The sequence below is a fragment of the Triticum urartu genome, unplaced genomic scaffold (genome assembly GCF_056163025.1).
Source record: "Triticum urartu cultivar PI428250 unplaced genomic scaffold, HENAU_Tu73 scaffold1279, whole genome shotgun sequence".
Taxonomy (NCBI): domain Eukaryota; kingdom Viridiplantae; phylum Streptophyta; class Magnoliopsida; order Poales; family Poaceae; genus Triticum; species Triticum urartu.
The window spans coordinates 21,279-31,337 of record NW_028259745.1 but is presented as its reverse complement, the minus strand read 5'-3'; the positions used below and the strand labels follow the sequence as shown (position 1 = coordinate 31,337).

General features: G+C 36.0%; 1 non-coding gene across 1 annotated transcript; it reads right to left on the bottom strand.

Moving 5' to 3' along the window:
- Positions 1-8,603: 8,603 nt before the first annotated feature.
- Positions 8,604-8,675, bottom strand: TRNAR-UCU (transfer RNA arginine (anticodon UCU)). The gene has a single exon. It is a non-coding gene; the product is annotated as a tRNA-Arg (tRNA).
- Between the last annotated feature and the right edge of the window lie 1,384 nt (positions 8,676-10,059).

The following is a 10,059-nucleotide window of genomic DNA, read 5'->3' as shown; positions in this document are numbered from 1 at the left end:
AAGATTCCATCTTAAAAAAAGAGGGTTTGATTGAGCATCGAGGAACAAAAGAATTTAGTCTAAAATACCAAAAAGAAGTAGATCGGTTTTTTTTCATTCTTCAAGAACTTCATATCTTGCCGAGATCTTCATCCCTAAAGATACTTGACAATAGTATTATTGGAGTGAATACACAACTCACAAAAAATACAAGAAGTCGACTAGGCGGACTGGTCCGAGTGAAGAGAAAAAAAAGCCATACGGAACTCAAAATATTTTCCGGAGATATTCATTTTCCTGAAGAGGCGGATAAGATATTAGGTGGCTGTTTGATACCGCCAGAAAGACAAAAAAAAGATTCTAAGGAATCAAAAAAAAGGAAAAATTGGGTCTATGTTCAACGGAAAAAAATTCTCAAGAGCAAGGAAAAGTATTTTGTTTCCGTTCGCCCTACAGTGGCATATGAAATGGACGAAGGAAGAAATTTAGCAACACTTTTCCCGCAGGATCTCTTGCAAGAAGAAAATAATCTCCAAATTCGACTTGTCAATTTTATTTCTCATGAAAATAGCAAGTTAACTCAAAGAATTTATCACACAAATAGTCAATTTGTTAGAACTTGCTTAGTAGTGAATTGGGAACAAGAAGAAAAAGAAAAGGCTGGTGCTTCCCTTGTTGAGGTAAGAGCAAATGATCTTATTCGCGATTTCCTAAGAATTGAGTTAGTCAAGTCCACTATTTCGTATACACGAAAAAGGTATGGTAGGACAAGTGCAGGACCGATTCCCCATAATAGGTTAGATCGCGCCAATATCAATTCTTTTTATTCCAAGGCGAAGATTGAATCACTTAGCCAACATCCAGAAGCTATTGGCACTTTGTTGAATCGAAATAAAGAATACCACTCTTTGATGATTTTGTCGGCATCCAACTGTTCTCGAATTGGTTTATTCAAGAATTCAAAACATCCCAATGCGATAAAAGAATGGAATCCTAGAATTCCTATTCGAGAAATTTTTGGGCCCTTAGGCGCTATTGTAGCTAGTATATCGCATTTTTCTTCATCTTACTATTTACTAACGCATAATAAAATCCTGTTAAAAAAATATTTGTTCGTTGACAATTTAAAACAAACCTTCCAAGTACTTCAAGAACTTAAATACTCTTTAATAGATGAAAATAAAAGGATTTCTAATTTCGATAGTAACATAATGTTGGATCCATTCCTTTTGAATTGTCACTTTGTCCATCATGATTCTTGGGAAGAGACATTGGCAATAATTCACCTTGGACAATTTATTTGTGAAAATGTATGTCTATTTAAATCGCACATAAAAAAATCCGGTCAAATTTTCATTGTAAATATGAATTCCTTTGTTATAAGAGCAGCTAAACCTTATTTGGCCACTACAGGAGCAACTGTTAATGGTCATTATGGAGAAATCCTTTACAAGGGAGATAGGTTAGTTACGTTTATATATGAAAAATCGAGATCTAGTGACATAACGCAAGGTCTTCCAAAAGTGGAACAAATCTTTGAAGCGCGTTCAATTGATTCATTATCCCCGAATCTCGAAAGGAGAATTGAGGATTGGAATGAGCGTATACCAAGAATTCTTGGGGTCCCTTGGGGATTCTTGATTGGAGCTGAGCTAACCATAGCCCAAAGTCGTATCTCTTTGGTTAATAAAATCCAAAAGGTTTATCGATCCCAAGGGGTACAGATCCATAATAGACATATAGAGATTATTATACGCCAAGTAACATCAAAAGTGCGGGTTTCCGAAGATGGAATGTCTAATGTTTTTTCGCCTGGGGAATTAATCGGACTATTGCGAGCGGAACGAGCAGGACGAGCTTTGGATGAATCGATCTATTATCGGGCAATCTTATTGGGAATAACAAGGGCTTCCCTGAATACCCAAAGTTTCATATCTGAAGCAAGTTTTCAAGAAACTGCTCGAGTTTTAGCAAAAGCTGCCCTACGAGGTCGCATTGATTGGTTGAAAGGCTTGAAAGAAAACGTAGTTCTGGGGGGGATTATACCTGTTGGTACCGGATTCCAAAAATTTGTGCATCGTTCCCCACAAGACAAGAACCTTTATTTCGAAATAAAAAAAAAAAATCTATTCGCGTCGGAAATGAGAGATTTTTTGTTTCTCCATACAGAATTAGTTTCTTCAGATTCTGACGTAACAAACAATTTTTATGAGACATAAGAACCCCCATAAAAATATTTTTTACTTTACTAGACTTTTGAACTTAGAACACTAACAGGTCAAATTTTAGATTTTTAAGATTTTTATTTTAATAAGTAAAACAAGTCAGTTAATTCATTAAGGTGGTTATGTTTATACCATGTATCAATGGCCAACTCTTATCTTAGTACAAGGTTCTCTCGGAACAATTATTATTTATTTCAAGCTATTTCGGATCTTTCTTAATCTTCAAAAAGAACTAAATTCCGTAATGGAATGGTAGGATTAAAAAAAAGGAAGTGTGGAAAAAATGACAAGAAGATATTGGAACATTAATTTGAAAGAGATGATAGAAGCAGGAGTTCATTTTGGTCATGGTATTAAGAAATGGAATCCTAAAATGGCCCCTTACATTTCGGCAAAGCGTAAAGGTACTCATATTATAAATCTCGCTAGAACGGCTCGTTTTTTATCAGAAGCTTGTGATTTAGTTTTTGATGCAGCAAGTCAGGGAAAAAGTTTCTTAATTGTTGGTACCAAAAAAAGAGCAACAGATTTAGTAGCATCAGCTGCAATAAGGGCTCGTTGTCATTATGTTAATAAAAAGTGGTTCAGTGGTATGTTAACGAATTGGTCGATTACGAAAACTAGACTTTCTCAATTTAGAGACTTAAGAGCAGAAGAAAAAATGGGAAAATTCCACCATCTCCCAAAAAGAGATGTGGCAATCTTGAAGAGAAAATTATCTACTTTGCAAAGGTATCTCGGCGGGATCAAATATATGACGAGATTGCCAGACATTGTGATCGTCCTTGATCAGCAAAAAGAGTATATAGCTCTTCGGGAATGTGCCATTTTGGGGATTCCTACTATTTCTTTAGTCGATACAAATTGTGACCCGGATCTCGCGAATATATCGATTCCAGCCAACGATGACACTATGACTTCAATTCGATTGATTCTTAACAAATTAGTATTTTCAATTTGTGAGGGCCGTTCTCTCTATATAAGAAATCGTTGATTAAGAATATATAGTGAATTCTTGGGCAACTGCGTAAATTTATGGAATCACTTACTTTACTATATCTTTTTTTTTGCATAGAATTTTTTTTGCATAGAAAAAAGAAGGGGAATATTGATATATATTAGAGGGTATTGATATATATTATGATCTGATGTGCTTTCTTGGTATCCTAAATATAAGATTAATACTTCAAGTTGCTGAGTTGAGAAAGAGATGGTTGAATCAAAAGAATTCCTTTTTTGAAGTTCAATTTTTATCAGAGGACAATATGAATATTATACCTTGTTCCATTAAAACACTCAAGGGGTTATACGATATATCGGGTGTAGAAGTAGGCCAACACTTCTATTGGCAAATAGGAGGTTTCCAAATTCATGCCCAAGTACTCATCACTTCTTGGGTCGTAATTACTATCTTGCTAGGTTCAGTTGTCATAGCTGTTCGGAATCCACAAACCATCCCGACCGACGGTCAGAATTTTTTTGAATATGTCCTTGAGTTTATTCGAGACTTGAGCAAAACTCAGATTGGAGAAGAATATGGTCCCTGGGTTCCCTTTATTGGAACTATGTTCCTTTTTATTTTTGTTTCGAATTGGTCGGGTGCTCTTTTACCTTGGAAAATTATAGAGTTACCCCATGGGGAATTAGCAGCGCCCACGAATGATATAAATACTACTGTTGCTTTAGCTTTACTCACGTCAGCGGCATATTTTTATGCTGGTCTTAGCAAAAAAGGATTGAGCTATTTCGAGAAATATATTAAACCAACTCCAATCCTTTTACCAATTAACATCCTAGAAGATTTCACAAAACCATTATCGCTTAGCTTTCGACTTTTCGGGAATATATTGGCGGATGAATTAGTCGTTGTTGTTCTTGTTTCTTTAGTCCCCTTAGTAATCCCTATACCGGTCATGTTTCTTGGATTATTTACAAGCGGTATTCAAGCTCTTATTTTTGCAACATTAGCCGCAGCCTATATAGGTGAATCCATGGAGGGTCATCATTGAATTGACTCTTTTTGGAAATAGTATTTTTTTTTTTTGCAGCTTAGCTCAATTCATGCATGGTTCCAGATAATCTGCTTGGTTGCAAAAAAATAGTTAGAAATGCGTATGAATATATAGCCTAGAGTTGTAGGAGAGAGAATAGAATAGACTATATTATGGAATTTTCAAAGTATATATGCATTAAGGAGGGTGGAGTCAGGCTAGATCTATACTATAATATCCTTAATGTCTATAAGTGGAGTCCTCTTTTATGCAGGTTTCCACTTTAAGCAATGATTTTAGAATCCGATTCAATAGAAAATGAGAAAATATGCAAACAAAATAGAAGAAACAAATGTATATATATAGGATATTATATTATATATTCCTAGGTTAGATTCATTATCTAATCCGATATATGGATATGGAATTCCCTTCTATGTAGTTCGGACAATTCACATTATCATTTCAATTTGATTTCAATTTGTACTTTTTAGTTACTTTACTTCTCCCCAATAGAGCTTAGAAGTAAGAATTTATTGGTTGATTGTATCCTTAACCATTTCTTTTTTTTGACACGAGGAACTACTCACCATGAATCCACTAATTGCTGCTGCTTCTGTTATTGCTGCTGGATTGGCCGTAGGGCTTGCTTCTATTGGACCTGGAGTTGGTCAAGGTACTGCTGCAGGACAAGCTGTAGAAGGTATTGCGAGACAGCCAGAAGCAGAAGGTAAAATACGAGGTACTTTATTGCTTAGTCTAGCTTTTATGGAAGCTTTAACAATTTATGGACTAGTTGTGGCACTAGCGCTTTTATTTGCGAACCCTTTTGTTTAATCTTAAAAAAAAAATTCTTTCGATTTCGATTAGATACTTTTTTCTTTTTTTAGTAAATTGGTATTTGCTTCCACAATTCCAATTATATCAATACTTTATTTAATTTACTCCTATTTATTACTCCTGGAATTATCTATTTATCGGGACAGATAATACCCCATTCTAGGAAGGGCTGAGTTGAGTATTATTAATTTAGAAGATATGCTCACCTTCTTATTTCCCGTCCTTAGTTTAGGAAAGTGGAAAGTTTTTTCCTTTTATTTTAGGAATTTTGGGAACAGAACATTTCAACAAAGGAAGTCTTTCACCGGTCAAACAAGACGTAAGACTTAATCTAAAAGAAATTACTAGATTGAATCTATTTGCATTAAAAAAACCGATCAAAAAAGGGCGAGCGAAGTAAGTGATCGAAAAACTTTGTTCTTTGTTCGTCCTATCTATAAGAGGAGAGCATATGAAAAATGTAACCCATTCTTTCGTTTTTTTAGCTCACTGGCCATCCGCTGGCAGTTTCGGGCTTAATACCGATATTTTAGCAACAAATCTAATAAATCTAACTGTAGTGGTTGGTGTTTTGATTTTTTTTGGAAAGGGAGTGTGTGCGAGTTGTCTATTTCAAGAATAGATTGGATCTATCCGGCTGCACTTTATAATATTTTTTAGTATTTTTCGGATAAATAAGAAAAGGGTGCACGATCTCGACGAATTACTTCTGAATAAATTCAGAAATCATATGGAAGAACCATAGCATTTCGCGACTCATTGGTAAATCAACTTTGATTCTCTATAAACCAAGAATGTGAGACCATTAACACGGTTAAAGCTAAACTGCTTGAAGTCCAGGCAAAAAGAGGTACTCTTTCTACAACTATATTAGTATTAGTACCAATTTAAACGGGAAATAGCTAATGTAAAATTTATCTGATATAGAACACTCATATCGATAAAATGGTTTGAACTATTTACTAGAAAAAAAAGGGGGCACCCTGCCCTTTTTTAACCAATGCCGAATCGACGACCTATGTATAAAAAAGAGAAATTTTTTGGATTTGAAGAAAAAAAAAATAAAAAAGAATTCTATTAATTTTCATTTTCCATTTATTTAGTTAGTTTTTCTTAATGAAATTGAAATTATTAACTAGAGGGCAAATAAAAATAAAGAAACAACTTTGCTGACCATGATATATTTTTATCTAGGCGGAAGAGTCCTCTTAATATTTATCTAGTCTTATATAGGTTTCGGTATATTGAAATATAAACATAAAAAAGAAGATAGAGGATAGGCTCATTACTTAAAAAAAAGATATGGAAATAGCTATAGAAAAAAAAAAAGGAGCGTGAGAGCCAAATGAATCGAAAGATTCATGTTTGGTTCGGGAAGAGATCATAAAAGTTGTAAACTTACAAAATAATCTACTTTCATTAAAAGATTTATTAGATAATCGAAAACAGAGGATCTTGAGTACTATTCGAAATTCAGAAGAATTGCGTAGAGGGACCATTGAGCAACTCGAAAAAGCTCGGATTCGATTACAGAAAGTCGAACTAGAAGCGGATGAGTATCGAATGAATGGATACTCTGAGATAGAACGAGAAAAAGCAAATTTGATTAATGCTACTTCTATTAGTTTGGAACAATTGGAAAAGTCTAAAAACGAAACCCTTTATTTTGAAAAACAAAGGGCAATGAATCAGGTCCGACAGCGGGTTTTCCAACAGGCCGTACAAGGAGCTCTAGGAACTCTGAATAGTTGTTTGAATACCGAGTTACATTTCCGTACGATTCGTGCTAATATTGGCATTCTCGGGTCCCTGGAATGGAAGAAATAATTAAATTAATTAGGCCTTGAACTTCTACTTTCGTTTAGAATTTAGGCATTATTTTTCCCCTTGCTTCCGAAAAAAGAGTCAAGAAACACTAATGGCAACCCTTCGAGTCGACGAAATTCATAAAATTCTCCGCGAACGTATTGAACAATATAATAGGAAAGTAGGGATTGAGAATATAGGTCGCGTAGTTCAAGTGGGGGATGGGATTGCTCGTATTATAGGTCTTGGTGAAATAATGTCAGGTGAATTAGTCGAATTTGCAGAAGGTACTAGGGGTATTGCTCTGAATTTGGAATCCAAAAATGTTGGGATTGTATTAATGGGCGATGGGTTGATGATACAAGAGGGAAGTTTTGTAAAAGCAACAGGAAGAATTGCTCAGATACCCGTGAGTGAGGCTTACTTGGGTCGTGTTGTAAATGCTCTGGCTAAACCTATTGATGGGAAAGGCGAAATTATAGCTTCCGAATCTCGCTTAATTGAATCTCCTGCTCCAAGTATAATTTCCAGGCGTTCCGTATACGAACCTCTTCAAACAGGGCTTATTGCTATCGATTCGATGATCCCTATAGGGCGCGGTCAGCGAGAGTTAATTATTGGGGACAGACAGACTGGCAAAACAGCAGTAGCCACAGATACAATTCTCAATCAAAAAGGGCAAGGTGTAATATGTGTTTATGTAGCTATCGGTCAAAGAGCATCCTCCGTAGCTCAAGTAGTAACTACTTTCCATGAGGAGGGGGCCATGGAATACACTATTGTAGTAGCTGAAATGGCGGATTCACCTGCTACATTACAATACCTCGCTCCTTATACGGGAGCAGCCCTGGCTGAGTATTTTATGTACCGCGAACGGCATACTTTAATAATTTATGATGATCTCTCCAAACAGGCACAAGCTTATCGCCAAATGTCCCTTCTATTAAGAAGACCTCCCGGACGTGAGGCTTATCCAGGGGATGTTTTTTATTTGCATTCACGCCTTTTAGAAAGAGCCGCTAAATTAAATTCTCTTTTAGGCGAAGGAAGTATGACCGCTTTACCAATAGTTGAGACTCAATCTGGAGACGTTTCCGCCTATATTCCTACTAATGTAATCTCCATTACAGATGGACAAATATTCTTATCTGCGGATCTATTCAATGCCGGAATTCGACCCGCTATTAATGTGGGTATTTCTGTTTCCAGAGTAGGATCCGCGGCTCAAATTAAAGCCATGAAACAAGTAGCTGGCAAATCAAAATTGGAACTAGCGCAATTCGCAGAGTTACAAGCCTTTGCACAATTCGCCTCTGCTCTCGATAAAACAAGTCAGAATCAATTGGCAAGGGGTCGACGATTAAGGGAATTGCTTAAACAATCCCAGGCAAATCCTCTCCCAGTGGAAGAGCAGATAGCTACTATTTATACCGGAACAAGAGGATATCTTGATTCGTTAGAAATTGAACAGGTAAATAAATTTCTGGATGAGTTACGTAAACATCTAAAAGATACTAAACCTCAATTCCAAGAAATTATATCTTCTAGCAAGACATTCACCGAGCAAGCGGAAATCCTTTTGAAGGAAGCTATTCAGGAACAGCTGGAACGGTTTTCTCTTCAGTAACAAATAAATTTTGCATGTCTACTCTTGTTAGTAGAATAGGAATCGTTGAGAAAGCTTTTTCATTTGAATCATGCAAAAAAGTTTTCTTTGTTTTTAGTTTAGTATAGTTATTTAAAGAATAGATAGAAATAAGATTGCGTCCAATAGGATTTGAACCTATACCAAAGGTTTAGAAGACCTCTGTCCTATCCATTAGACAATGGACGCTTTTCTTTCATATTTTATTCTTTCTTTTATTTTTTTGCTTCTTCCGAGAAAAAACTGTTAGACCAAAACTCTTTTAGGAAATCAAAAAATCCAGATACAAATGCATGATGTATATATTATATCATGCATATATCATAAAGAAGGAGTATGGAGGCGGTAGTGGGAATCGAACCCGCAACCCCAAGGTTATGAGCCTTATGAGCTACCAAACTGCTCTATACTCTTAAACTAAAGAGGGGTAACTAGTGGATAAAAGAGGGTTGGATACGCCCCTCTACCAATATCTATACAAATAGAATAGTCCATTTATACAGAATGGTAAAGAGGGCTCCTCTATGATTATCAATTCCAGAAATCCATACAAATACGAAAGGGTATTTTATCCTTACCAACTGGATCTTGTTGCACCCGGTAACAAACATTCATAAACCATTTCTCGAAGTACGTGTCCGGATAGCCCAAAATGTCGATAGTTAGCTCTAGGTCTTCCGGTCAAAAAACAACGTCGATGAAGGCGTGTAGGTGCACTATTACGCGGTAGGGATTGCAATTTTTCTCGCATTTTCGTTTTTTCACTCAAACTCAAGGGAGAAACTTTGCTTCTTATCTTTTTTTTTAAAGATTGACGAATCAAATGATATTTCTGTTCTAATTTCTGCCGCTTCTTCTCCCTCTGAATCAAACTTTTTTTTGCCATAATGTGTCGTTGCTATTATTACCAAGTATACGGTTCTAATCCTAGATGGAAAAATAAATAGAAAAAGAAATCTAAAAAGGCAGATCCTCCCTCTCTATCAAGAGTAATGAACTAGGTGCTGATACAGTACAAAAAAACAAACTAAATTAACCAAACTTGCCTGATGTTGAGGCAATCAAGAAAGCTGCATAAGTGAATATATAACCCACGGAAAAGTGAGCTAATCCAACCAATCTTGCTTGCACAATGGAAAGAGCCACGGGCTTATCTCTCCAGCGAATTAAATTAGCTAAAGGTGTGCGTTCATGAGCCCATGCTAAAGTCTCAATTAATTCCTGCCAATACCCCCGCCAGGAAATTAAGAACATAAATCCAGTAGCCCAAACAAGATGTCCAAATAAGAACATCCACGCCCATACCGATAAACTATTCATCCCAAAAGGATTATATCCATTGATAAGTTGTGAAGAGTTTAACCATAGGTAATCTCTTAACCATCCCATCAAATAAGTGGAGGATTCATTAAATTGTGAAACGTTGCCCTGCCATAATGTGATATGTTTCCAATGCCAATAAAAAGTAACCCACCCAATGGTATTTAACATCCAGAAAACTGCCAAATAAAATGCGTCCCAAGCAGAAATATCACAAGTACCGCCGCGCCCTGGGCCGTCACAAGGAAAACTA